Source organism: Schistocerca americana, unplaced genomic scaffold (assembly GCF_021461395.2).
Source record: "Schistocerca americana isolate TAMUIC-IGC-003095 unplaced genomic scaffold, iqSchAmer2.1 HiC_scaffold_31, whole genome shotgun sequence".
In the NCBI taxonomy this organism is placed as follows: domain Eukaryota; kingdom Metazoa; phylum Arthropoda; class Insecta; order Orthoptera; family Acrididae; genus Schistocerca; species Schistocerca americana.
Window position 1 is genome coordinate 2,833,697 of NW_025726027.1, and position 14,512 is coordinate 2,848,208.

Consider the following 14,512-nt stretch of genomic DNA (forward strand, 5'->3'; position numbering starts at 1 on the left):
GCATCGGCATTTGAAGCTGACTACCGAACGATACTACTGCCGCCAACATACATTGCGCGTAACGACCACGAAGATAAGACACGAGAAACTGGGCCTCACACGGAGACATATACACTGAAGCGCCAAAGAAACTGGTATAGGCATGCGTATTCAAACACAAAGATGTGAAAACAGGCAAAATACGGCGCTGCGGTCGGCAATGTGTCTGACATAGTTGTTAGATCGATTACTGCTTTTGCGATGGCAGGTTATCAAGATTTAAGTGAGTTTGAACATGGTGTTATAGTCGGCGCGCTAGTGATGGGACACATCATCTCTGAGCTAGAGGTGAAGTTGGGATTTCCCCGTACGACCATTTCACGAGTGTACCGTGAATATCAGGAATTCGGTAAAACATCTAATCACAGACATCGCTGCGGCCGGAGAAAGATGCTGCAAGAACGGAAACAACGACTACTGAAGAGAATCGTTCAACGTGACAGAAGTGCAACCCTTCCGCAGACTGCTGCAGATTTCAGTGCTGGACCATCAACAAGTGTCAGCGTGCCAACCATTCAACGAAACATCATTGGTATGGGCTTTCGGAGCCGAAGGCTTACTCGTGTACCCTTGATTACTGCACAACACAAAGCCTTACGGCTCGCCTGGGACAGTCATCACCGATATTGGACTGTTGATGACTGGAAACATGTTGCCTGGTCGGACGAGTCTCGTTTCAAATTGTATCGAGCGGATGAATGGGTACGGGTATCGAGACAAGCTCATGAATCCAAGGACCCTGCATATCAGCAATGGTCAGTTCAAGCTGGTGGAGGCTCTGTAATGGTGTGGGCCCTGTGCAGTTAGAGTTGTATGGGTCCCCTGAGACGTCTAGATATAACTCTGACAGGAGACACGTATGCAAGCATCCTGTCTAATCACCTGCATTCATTCATGTTCTTTGTGCATTCCGACAAACTTGGAAACTTCCAGGAAGACAATGCGACACCCCACACATCGAGAATTGCTTCAGAGTGGCTCCAGGAGCATTATTTTCACTTTAAACACTTCAGTTGGCCACCAGACTCCCGAGACATAAACATTATGGAGCATACCTGGGTCGCCTTGCAACGTGCTGTTCAGAAGAGATCTCCACCCCATCCAACTCTTACGGATATATGTACAGCCCTGTATGATTCATGGTGTCCGTTCCCTCCAGCGCTACTTCAGACATTAGTCGAGTCCATGCTACGTCGTGTTCCGGCACTTCTGTGTGCTCGCGGGGAACCTGCACGATATTAGGCAGGTGTACCAGTTTCTTTGGCTCTTCCTCGCACTATTTGCGTGTGGACCAGGAAAGGAAATTACAGGTCGTGGTATAGCATACCCTGCGCCACGCACCGTACGGTGGCTTGCGGAGTGTCTACGTAGATGTAGATGTAGACTGTAAGCAGTTATAAACGTCTGGAAGTACCTCTTTTAAACCTGCGCGCTTACAATTTTTTTGTCATTCGTTGCCACCCCACTGCTGTTGCTTTGGCTGTGTCAGAGAGCTCGATTTGCAAGCTCTAGATGGTGCCACAGATGTCTTTGCTTCGAACATTTTTACGTTGTGATTCACACAAATGCAGTATAATTTAATGAGGCGATTGACTGTATCATTAAGGAAGAAGTGTAGCGCTGTTTAATTATTGACATCGCTATAGTACTTTATTGTCTTTGGATTTTGAAGTTAGCACTGTAAAAGTGATGTATATTTGTAGCAGACGCGCTATTCTTCAACCGTGATTAAATTGTAAATCGAAAACCACTAACTTCATTTTATAATAAATCTTCACTCGCTCCAGTTTATTCAAATGGTTCAAATGGCTCTGAGCACTATGGGACTCAATATCTTAGGTCGTAAGTCCCCTAGAACCTAGAACTACTTAAACCTAACTAACCTAAGGACATCACACAGACTCATGCCCGAGGGCAGGATTCGAACTTGCGACCGTAGCGGTCCCGCGGTTCCGGACTGCAGCGCCAGAACCGCACGGCCACCGCGGCCGGCTCCGGTTTATTCATTTTGATTTTGGGGCGTGTATGTAACTGCAGCATTTCAGTACTAGAATATTGTTAACATTGAATGTGGTGTTGCCGGCCGCGGTGGTCTAGCGGTTCTAGGCGCTCCGTCCGGAACCGCGCGACTGCTACGGTCGCAGGTTCGAATCCTGCCTCGGGCGTGGATGTTTGTGATGTCCTTAGGTTTGTTAGGTTTAAGTAGTTCTAAGTTCTAGGGGACTGATGACCAAGGCTGTTAAGTCCCATAGTGCTCAGAGCCATTTTTGAATGTGGTGGTGGTGGTGGTGGTTAGTGTTTAACGTCCCGTCGACAACGAGGTCATTAGAGACGGAGCGCAAGCTCGGGTTGGGGAAGGAAGTCGGCCGTGCCCTTTCAAAGGAACCATCCCGGCATTTGCCTGAAAAGATTTAGGGAAATCGCGGAAAACCTAAATCAGGATGGCCGGAGACGGGATTGAACCGTTGTCCTCCCAAATGCGAGTCCAGTGTGCTAACCACTGCGCCACCTCGCTCGGTAACATTTAATGTGCATGAAGGTGACATTATAAACTCGTATTACTTGTTATGTTTCGGGCAGAGTGATATGTGTTGTGGAACAAGATTTTAAAACTCGCTGGGCAGATGAGTCCAGCTCCCTCCTCCACTTCCCTCGTCTTCAGCATCATGCGAATACGAATGCTCTAGTTGTCACCACGACGTACCGCACATCGCGTCCGGGCATTAGGCGGCTGCTGTGGGGCGGAACGAGTGACAAACTACCTGTGCGCGCTAAAGTTTGAAACCCGTCCTTTCGGAAGGTCGTAACTGCGCACTCTAACAATTACGCCCTAAATATTCACGTGGTGTCGATTGCTGCGGTCGATATCATGCAAGTGTGTCTTTTTGTCATTAAAATATGACATCAAGTTGGTGACATTTCCTCATTACACGGCTTGGAAGAAGTGTTGATCGGGAAGGATGACAGTATCATGAAAAAAAGTTATAAGACGAATATCAAGAAAAGTAAAACAAAGTTAACGGATTGTAGTTTAAATGAAGCTGGTGATATTGAGCGAATTAGCTTAGCAAATGAGACACTGAGAGCAGAAGGCGAGTTTTGCTATCTAGGTACCATTGCAACTAAGGAGAGCGGAAGAGGAGATATAAAATGCGGACTTGCAATAGAAAGAGAAGTTTTTCTTAAAATTAAACTTAAACGTTGGGAAGTATCTTCTGAAAGTATCTGTCGGGACTGTAGCCATGTTTGCGAGTAAACATGAACGACAAACAGTAGGCGTGAAGTGAATGAAGCTTTTGAAATATAGTGTTGCAAAAGAATGAGGGATATGTCAGATAACCAATCTAATGGGCGAGAAGAGAGCATCCAATAAGGCCTGTGTCTGCTGATTCTGCAAGCGATCAAATTCGGACACTACATCTGGAAATGGTGGCGAAGCCATGACACAATGAAATCAGTCTATCAACAAACACAAAATCCTCTTTTGAGACTCGTCGCCAAAAATGTTGTGGCTTGGCAAGGCAGCCAAGTCACAATGAGAGGAAGCCGAAAGGCACGCGCTTAAGCTCACGCAGGCTGGCGTGAGGTCTGGAACAGTTAAGGGAATTAATAGTAGCAAATAAAGTACGTAGTTGATATAATACTTAACTTTAATCCACAATTGGTGTACATCGCTCTTGACGGTACATGTTATAATCTCAATATCAAATGGTATGGCGCCTTGCTAGGTCGTAGCAAATGAAGTAGCTGAAGGCTAAGCCACTATCGTCTCGGCAAATGAGAGCTTATTTGTCAGTGAACTGTTGCTAGCTACGTCGGCTGTACAACTGGGGCGAGTGCTAGTAAGTCTGTCTAGACCTGCCGTGTGGTGGCGCTCGGTCTGCAATTACTGACAGTGGCGACACGCGGGTCCGACTTATACTAACGGACCGCGGCCGATTTAAAGACTACCACCTAGCAAGTGTGGTGTCTGGCGGTGACACCACAATATCCAACAGTCTTGCCACATTGGATTTCACACAGCCAACAAAGTTCAGCAATGTCAGGTCTGGTTAGTACTTGGGTGGGTTATCATCTGGATATTCCAGGTGCTATTGGATTTGAAAGACTGGTACTTGGTTGTTGCACAATGTGACTATTATTACTGTAGTTGCAACATGTGATGAAGAATTTGGTACTCTTCAGTAATACTATTGATGAAAGAGTGTACAGTGATTTTCTTAATTATGGGGATGAGTGAGACAGTGTGTTGTGTTCTTACACATGATTTGATTGCAGATGTGGTTATCATGTAGAGGGTGGTCCACTGATCGTGACCGGGCCAAATATCTCACGAAATAAGTGTCAAATGAGAAAACTAAAAAGTACGAAACTCGTCTAGCTTGAAGAGGGAAACCAGATGGCGCTATGGTTGGCCCGCTAGATGGCGCTGCCACAGGGCAAATGGATATCAACTGCGTTTTTTAAAATAGGAACCCCCATTTTATTACATATTAGTGTAGTACGTAAGGAAATATGAATGTTTTAGTTGGACCACTTTTTTCGCTTTGCGATAGATGGCGCTGTAATAGTCACAAACATATGTCTCACAATTTTAGACGAACAGTTGGTAACAGGTAGGTTTTTAAATTAAATACGGAACGTAGGTACGTTTGAACATTTTATTTCAGTTGTTCCAATGTGATACATGTACCTTTGTGACCTCATCATTTATGAGAACGCATGGTGTTACAGCGTGATAACCTGTAAATACCACATTAATCCAATAAATGCTCAAAATGATGTCCGTCAACCTAAATGCATATGGCAATACGTGTAACGACATTGCTCTCAACAGCGAGTACTTCCCCTGCCGTAATGTTCGCACGTGCATTGACAATGCGCTAACGCATGTTGTCAAGCGTTGTCAGTGGATATCGATAGCAAATATCCTTCAACTTTCCCCACAGAAAGAAATCTGGGGACGTCAGATCTGGTGAACGTGTGGGCCATGGTATGGTGCCTCGATGACCAATCCACCTGTCATGAAATATGCTATACAATACCGCTTCTACTGCACGCGAGCTGTGTGCCGGACCTCCATCATGTGGGAAGTACATCGCCATTCTGTCATGCAGTGGAACATCTTATAGTAACATCGGTAGAACATTACGTAGGAAATCAGCATACACTGCACCATTTAGATTGCCGTCAATAAAATGGGGGCCAAATTATCCTTCCTCCCATAATTCCGCACCATACATTAACCCGCCAAGGTCGTTGATGTTCCACTTGTCGCAGCCATCGTGGATTTTCCGTTGCCTGATAGTGCATATTATGCCGGTTTACGTTACCACTGTTGGTGAATGGCGCTTCGTCGCCAAGTAGAACGCGTGCAAAAATCTGTCATCGTCCCGTAACTTGTCTTGTGCCTAGTGGCAGAACTGTACACGACGTTCAAAGTCGTCGCCATGATATTTGTGGTGCATAGAAATATGGTACGGGTGCAATCGATGTAGATGTAGCATTCTTAACACCGACGGTTTTTGAGATTTCCGATTCTGGCGCAATTTGTCTGCTACTGATGTGCGGATTAGCTGCGACGGCAGCTAAAACACCTACTTGGGCATCATCATTTGTTGCATGTCGTGGTTGACGTTTCACATGTGGCTGAACACTTCCTGTTTCCTTAAATAACGTAACTATCCTGCGAACGGTCCGGACACTTGAATGATGTCGTCCTGGATACCGAGTCGGCCGATGTGGCCGAGCGGTTCTAGAGGCTACAGTCTGGAACCGCGCGACCGCTACGGTCGCAGGTTCGAATCCTGCCTCGTTCATGAATGTGTGTGATGCCCTTAGGTTAGTTAGGTTTAAGTATTTCTAAGTTCTAGGGGACTGATGACCTCAGATGTTAAGTCCGATAGTGCTCAGAGCCATTTGAACCATTTTGAACCAAGATACCGAGCAGCATACGTAGCACACGCCCGTTGGGCATTTTGATCACAATAGCCATACATCAATACGATATCGGCCTTTTCCGCAATTGGTAAGCGGTCCATTTTAACACGGGTAATGTATCACGAAGCAAATACCGTCCGCACTGACGGAATGTTACGTGATACCACGTACTTATACGTTTGTGACTATTACAGCGCCATCATCACAAAGCGGAAAAAGTGGTCCAACTGAAACATTCATATATCTTTACGAATACGTAATAAAACATGAGGGTTCCTCTTTTTTTAAAAAATAAAACGCAGTTGATATCCGTTTTACCTATGGCAGCGCCATCTAGCTGGCCAATCATAGCGCCATCTCGTTTCCCCTTTCAAGCTAGACGAGTTTCGTTATTTGTAGTTTTTTCGTTTGATGCTTATTTCGTCAGATATTTGGGCCGGTCACTATCAATGGACCACGCTGTATACCTCAGCTCTGCTTACAACTAGCAGCCACTTTGGCTACAGCAGTAGAAAGTTCATCACAATTCTCTGTTTCTTGAAATGCTACTTTCTGTGTTGGCCTTCAGTACACCTACTTCATGTTCAAGCTATTAAAAAGCTGTTGCATGACTACTTGTTTGTTAACCTCACTCGCTATAGTCTGACTTGGAGCAGCTCCTAGCCTATCCTGTAACTCACGTTTTTTCCTTTTTCCACAAACATTATTCTCCTGTTCTAGCACTTATTTTCGACTAGTTATTGACAGTTATAATTGTCTAAGATTTCTCTCCTCAAGTGCAATGAATCTGTTTAATTTTATCATTTCTTTGTAGTCCAGTGCAGTCTGTTGTTGTAACATGGAACTTTCATCCCATAAAAATATCCAAAAAAACTTCTGAAGAGGGATAACTGAGGGAGTGAAGTAACATAAATCACACTAAGTTGAATCCAGTCCACCTACCCAAAACAAGACATTATTAGTTTCTCCGCAGGTGCGCAGTAAAAGGCAGAGTAATAAATGAGCAACTAAAGTAGCCTGAGACGTTTTAGATTTCTGACATTAACTTGCTCATTTGACAACACTTACAAAGTTCAGTATACAACTCCTCTGGAGAAGTAAATTTAATGAAGTCATTAAATCCATGTATCGCAATGTGTGCATTTAGCATTCTTAAGAAATTTGAAAATTATGAACTCAACTCTTCAATTTCACAGTTAATATCATAGTGAGGGTGGGGAGGCGGAAGGGCAAAAGGATAGAAGGGTGGGGACTGGTCCAACTCTCCACTCTACTATGCAGAAACTCTTACCTCTGCAAAGTAAAACGATGAAATTGGCAGTCAAACTTACTCCTACTGCTCAATTCTGATTAAACTGGTGTATTTCAACGGCCAACAGAAAGCTAGTAATAAATTTCGTTACATGTACTAAAATCTCCAACAGGCATCAGATGAACTGCAGGTCCATAAGAATGCTCAGTGGCATAGACACAGCTGCAGCAAATCAGTTTGGAAACTTTTTAGGATAGGATCCCATACAGTTGGGTACATTTCAAAGACAGCAATATTTCATACAATTCCCAGAAACAAGTTTTTGCACTCATAATATCAATATAGATCTCCAATGAAGCGTGCAGCTTCAGAAATGTATACCAGAAACTTTTTCGTAGTGCGAAACTAGGACAGTTGTGATTTTACAAGTTCAGAAAGTATAATCCAATGTCAGTAGTATCACTCATCAAGTTCCACCTACGGAAACATCACTATCTGACAAACTTCACCTACCAGTACCACTAACTTTGCTAATCTCGATAAATTCCTTGAGCCATTCACAGTTCCAAAATATCACTTTCGTACTAAACATTAAAAAAATCCTAAAGTCCACCAACTTGACAAAGAATCTCTGCAGGACGTTGTGAGCTAGCAACTCACATCTGACCATTCAGTACAACTACAAGTTCCTTTTGCAGCAAGGCACAGGAGCATTTGCCCATCCCAACTGAACACAAGTGGAAAACATAAAAATATACCAGTACACACTTACCACTTCAGTAATGTTATGCACAACCCTCGTTTCATGAAATCAACCTAACATATTAATATGTCAACCGTATTGGATAGTAATTTCTCTACACATAATAAAATGGTACCACAAATGAAGAGAAAGACAGTACTTTATCAATAAGCAACGTAATTGCACTTCGTCAGATGAGAATGTAACATTCCCCTTAGCGTGCACTCGAAAGACTCCTTTAACAACTTGAGAACAGGGGTCCATGCACATGTGTATCAGCTATTGTGTCAGTATTTAATGAGCAACATAGCAATAATGACATAACTAACATGAGAAGTTGTGTAAGGATCGAATTAAGATGCTTGAATGTAACAGTTATTGACTAGAGTATATTTCAAGGTGTATAAATTACCTTTCACTAACACAGATCAACTAAAATGAACTTCAAACATCAGATGAAAAAAGAATGCACTGTTAGAGAAACGCTATATTGTAAACTATGTATTGCATCGAATAAACGGGACATGTTCTGTGATATTTTTTTCACAAAAATTGTTCTTCTTGTAGGTGCAGAATCATTGTATTTTAAAATATTATTACGTATGTTTAGTGGGTTACAATAGTTGTTTTCGAGTAGATCGACGTCTACACTAGAAGCTGCAATCTTATTTCGCACTCAAGTTACGAGAAAAAGAAAATGAATAACAACGGCATTCGTCAACTCGGCGAACTTGTATCGCGCATTGTTATTCACGTAAATACATCCCCAATTTCAGAAACAAAAATTAGATAAAATTTAAAAGCCTATACGTAAAAGCAAAGTAACTCTACCACTAATAGTAAATTCTAAAGTATTAAAATAATTTAATTATAGCACAATATTACTATAGTAAGTTCTACAAATTTTCGTTGTGTTATTAGATACCTTACATTTATGAAGTTCATGTTTCCTTGTCTGAAGCAGTGGAAATATTGAGTGGAAAATACCAGATGGTCATAACTAAAGTACAGCTGCCCGTTGAGGTGCAGTGTGGACTGTAATTATCGTACGGCGGTGAAACTTGGTAGATACTCTAATGCGCTTACTTGGAACTGACGTCGTAAAAAAAAATTGTTCCACTTTTGGTCTCCAGGTGCAAATGTGGGACTGTGAATGCGAGAAAGACTTGTAGAAACGCTTCCATATACCATGGAGTAGTGAACCTGGCAATGCCTCACAATTGCTAAATGGAATGACTGTCATTGGGACAGGTCAACACAGAATGCTGTGTAGTGTGAGGGTTAACCCAGCAACAGCATTATCATTGACAGTTTGCATGATGAAAATTTATTTGTACCAGTTTAACCAGTGAGTGCATGGACACAAAATAAGCAAATTTCTTCCTGTATGAACTTCGAACAACACAGTACACATTTTTTAGCTAAGAACAATACGTCATGACACACTGTAAAACAGAATTTCAGTAAACTTTAAGATTCTGCCACAATCCTTCACACCTGCAAATCCTTGATCAGCCCCATCCTTTGTTATGCCAGCGTTGCCTGGATTTCCGCCCCTGCCAGATTCTATAACGCTCTCCAAATCCTTGAACACCATGCAATCCGCCTTGCCTTTTGTTTCCACCTCATGTCCCCCACAGAGATCCTCTGTGACCTCATTCCCTTCCCACACCCTCTCCTTTTCCTCAAACACATCTGCATCCTGTACATCATCCACCAACTCGATCCCCCATATCCGCTGTTGTCTCTTGTCCTCTCTACCCTCAGCCTGTTGTCGCGCCTTTAACCACCGTCTCTCATGTCCACACCCTCCACCTCCTTTCCCAACACAACGTCCAGCACTTATCCCTTCCAGATGATAAGCTTCACCCTGTTCTCCACCCTTCCTACCAACTCTAACCCTACATTCCCCCTTCCTACTCCTCAGGGCTTCCTCTCCCCTCCTTTTCCCTTCCCCTGAGCGCCACCCCTTTACCATGCTGCCATTCTGTGTCTCTGTGTCACCTGTTGACTTGCCTTCCCCCCTCCAACTCCCATCCTTCCTGACTCCTGCCCCTTGGGGCGCTCCCCAACCACCCTTTTTCTTTTCATCCCGCCCCCCTCCCCATTCCACCGACCCTCTTTTTCCCTCCTCTCAGGCCTCCTACCATTGGCAGGCCCTTCCTGACAGATTCTATCCCTCGTCACATGTGTCTAATCACTTACGGTGGTTTTTTTAAGGGTGTTCATGCTGGAGTGGCCAACTTTTAACTTGTGCATGCGTATTTTATGTGCTCCATGAAACACCAACTGTGTTTTTTGACTTTCTTCGAAATTTTTTACCTGTCCTTCAGTGAACGTCTTCAAGTAAGTTTATATTTTAATCTCTATTGTCTCCACTTATTTCGGTTCTTACGTCCCGCTTTTTATCACATTTTATTTGTGTCATTTCATCTTTTTATTTGTTGTGTCACTTGGCTGAAGAGTGGCGGACTGTGCCACTGACAGCCGTCACCTGCCCATAAGTGGCCGGGAAATGAAATTACAATAAAGACAAAACAATTACGGAAGATGCTCCTGCTAAGTTCTCTTTCCCTATCTTCGTGCCACCTGTTGCTCCTAGGCTGCAAGTCCACCATGGACACCCCAACCACCACGATTATATACACCCCTCCTTCCTCTGCCCCCACCATTACCTCCGTAAGTCCCTCCTCCAGCTTCCCCCATCTGCCCCACCTCTTCTCTTCACAGCTTCATCCCTGCCATATCCACCTATCCCCTGTACCCCCACCTATTTACTGCCTCTACTTCTGCTCCTCCCCCTGCTCCTGCTCGTGCTCCTGCCGCCATTCCCACCACTACCATGTGTAGGGATGACTCTCATGCACTCCCCACTCGTCCTGCTATGACTTCCTCTACTTCGCCTGCCCATGACATGGACCACCGCTCCACAGTCACCACCACAGACACCCACCCTCCCTTCAAAGTGCTTCCACCTCTCATGAGGGCCCTGCCTTCCGCCACCTCTCCCAGTCCCTCACCCTCCTTCCAGGCCACACCTGCCAAAAAACCTCCAAACGCCCAAGTGCTGACCCTACCTCCACCCCCTCTTCCAAGAAACCACTGCCCACCCCTCTTGCATGCCCAGCCCCCACCATACATACATTCGTTATTTCCCAACCCAATACTAAATTCCTCACTGCCTAAACACTAGAAATCTGCAAGTATACCCCAGTGCCGCTATTGCTCAGCTTATGCCCCACAGAGGCTCTGTCCTTATCCACTTCCCTTCTCATTCCACACTGACCTCTTCCGGAGACTTCTCCATATCACCTTTAGCCCACATGTCTCTCACATCTTTACTTACCTCCTCCTTTTCCTGTCAATCCTAAAGCCCTCATCATCCCAAAACCCTCACCACTGTGATTGCAAAGCTCATCCTTGTGGTATTTAAGGTGAAGTTATTGGCAGAATTGAATGCCCACCCTGCCCTGGAAATCTGCTCAGCCTGATGTATCTGTAACAACTCCAGCCCTACCCTTTTGGCACATGTGTTCACAGAGTCCACCTCCTCCATACATCACCTTTTGCCACCCCATTAATCCCTTCCTTTCTCCTATTCAATGCTATCACTGCCAATGCTGTCTCCTCTATGATGGACGCATCACCCAAAGCTTCAACCACCTTGCCCCCATCTGCCCCTACTGTAAAGCCTCCCACTTCCTCAAACAATGTTCTAACCTCGCCTCCCCTCCTTCCTGCAACACCTGCAACGAATCCCACCCCATCTACACCTCCAAATGCAAAGCCAAACTCCTTCCCACCAACTCCAAACTAACTGTTCCCATTCACACCATCGATCAGCCCATCCAATGCATCAATTCCCTCTGCCCAATCCAGACAGCTGACAACATCATCTGTTTCCTGACCATCATACTCCAGAATATTCATCCCTTCCAACGCTCCCACACCCTCCAGCAGATCTCCCTTGCCACCTGATCCATCTTTCATTTCAATACCTACACTACATACTCCCGCAACCAGGCCCACTTCATCTTCACCCACCCAGACACCCTCATTTGAGCCCCTCTCTTCCCTCCACTCACTCTCCACCTTGCCCCAATGACGCGCCAACACTATCATCTCCTATACATCAACATTTGCTCCCTCCCTACCAACAAATACCTCTTCATGCGTACCCTGTCCCATCACCAGGTCAACTCCTTCATCCTTAGTGAAACCTTCCTCCAACATCATCATGTTGTCCGCTCCTCTCTGTACCTCATTCACTCCACTGACAATCCCCTTTTGCTAGAGGGAGGTGGGGTCACTACTGGACACCTGAAGCATATATCTATGTCCGTGTCCTACCACAACCCCTGCTCAATGACAACCGAACACCTCATCCTCAACATCTTCCTCCTCCCCCCCCCCCCCGTCATCACCTGTGCAATTATCCACTATCTACATCTAACCCGCAGCTCCTCTTCCCTATGAATTCATCTCCCAATATGGCCCACCTTCTACAACTATGTTATTACCACATGCCTCAACATCGTCAACTGTGACCCTGATACCTTCAGTGGTGGCATCAGTTCCTCACTACCCTCCATGGTAATCTAGTTCCCCTCTTACAGATCACCCATTCTAAAAGTAACTCCATCCCTGGTGTCATCATCACTTGCCCTTACCTCCTTGGTCGTATTGCCACGGATATTCTGGACCCTTTTGGTACCAATCACCTCCCAGTGGTTCACACAATCTCCTCAGCACATTGCCTCAATCCAGCCCCTTGCTAGCTGCCGTGCCAAGTCCATGACTACCAACGAGCTGACTAGGATGCATACTGGGAATCCATTGCCTCACAGGTCAAAAACCACCATCTTTCCTACCACCATCCCGCTGACATCACACATGCCTCTTCGTTACTTCAGTAGACCGTCACTAATGCCATAGAGGTCCATGTTCCTAACAAACTTATCCACCGTCACCACCCTACACTTGCTCCACACGCTGTCCTTCTCCTCCATGGATTCCACAGGCTCTACTGCTCCTTCCTCTGCACCTGTGACTAAGATACCCTCCCAGACACTGGCAAGTACACATCTGCAACGTCTGAACAGCAAAGAAACAGCAGGACTGGCGACACACATGTACATGAATCAGCTCCACCATCCCTGTCAACTCCTCCTCTGTCTTCCACCATCTAACTGGTAGTCATCCTGCCCCACAGTACACCCTTCTCCACCATGACCACCTTTTCTATGACAACCTCAGTAAGGCTAACCATTTTGCTTCCCATCTCTCCAAGTTTTTCTCCTTTCCCAACGATCCTCACTTTGATTACTCCCTCTTCCCCACCAGCCAGAACACTCTGATGCCACCATTCTGCCACTCGCCTACAGTTTCTAGTATTTGGACCCTCATCATACATAAACATTCCCATTGCAGCAACTGACATCAAACTCATACTCCAGTCCAAGTGCAATGCCATCACTTGTCACAACAGTGTCACCTACTGCCACCTCAAGAAATCCCCCCTCTTCGTCCTGGCTGTCCTTGCTACCTTGACATCATCATTCTCTCCACTGGCTTGTACCCTGACATTTGGAAAACTTCCCACATCCTGCTGTTTCTTAATCCCGACAGACCACCCTCTATCATCTCGCCTCCCTCACCTCCATGTTCATTAAGGTCTTTGAGTCTATCCTCTCCTGACGTGTTTATCACCACCTTAATCAGCACCACCTCTTTCCCCGTACCCAGTGTGGTTTCCAAACCTCTTCCTTAGCCAATAACCAGCAGTTTAAGCTTATCAATCTTCTTTCCCTCCAATATAAGTCCTATTGTTCCTCTTTCTATGTCTCCTTCGACCTCCAGACTGCCTTTCACCATGTCTGGCATCCCAGGCTACTCCTTAAACTCCAGGGCTTTCTCTGTCTCGTTGCTTCCTTCCTCTCCTGTCGTCCCTCTTATGTCACTATCCACAATACCAACACCTATGCATTCTATCCCTCCATGAGCGTGCCCGAAGGCTCCATCCTTTTCCCTCTCCTCTATCACCTTTATGTTGCAGATACACCCAAATCTTTTCCGCCTCACATCTTCTACTAATTTGCTGCCAATTTGCTGATGACACCGTCTTTCTGGACCTGTATCCTCCCCTTGAACAGGGCCAAAGTATTCCTTCAAACCCACCTCAATCAGTTCACTGCCTGGTGCAACGAGTGGCCCTTCACATCAACTCTTCCAAACCCAGGTCATACCACCCGCACTTTCTGGCTCCACAATTTTTACCACACGTTTATGGTTGTCCTATCCACCTCCCTCATACCTTGACCTCGACCGTCACCTCACCTGGACTCCCCATCCTCTTATGATCCAATACAAAGCCCACAACAGACTCCACATTCTGAAACTGTTGTCTTGCTGGACATGGGGCCTGCATTCTTCCTTTATCCTTCACACCTACAAATCCTTGATCAGCCCCATCCTTCCTTATACCATAGTCACCATGATCTCTACCCCACCCATATTCAATAAAGCCTTCTAAATCCTCG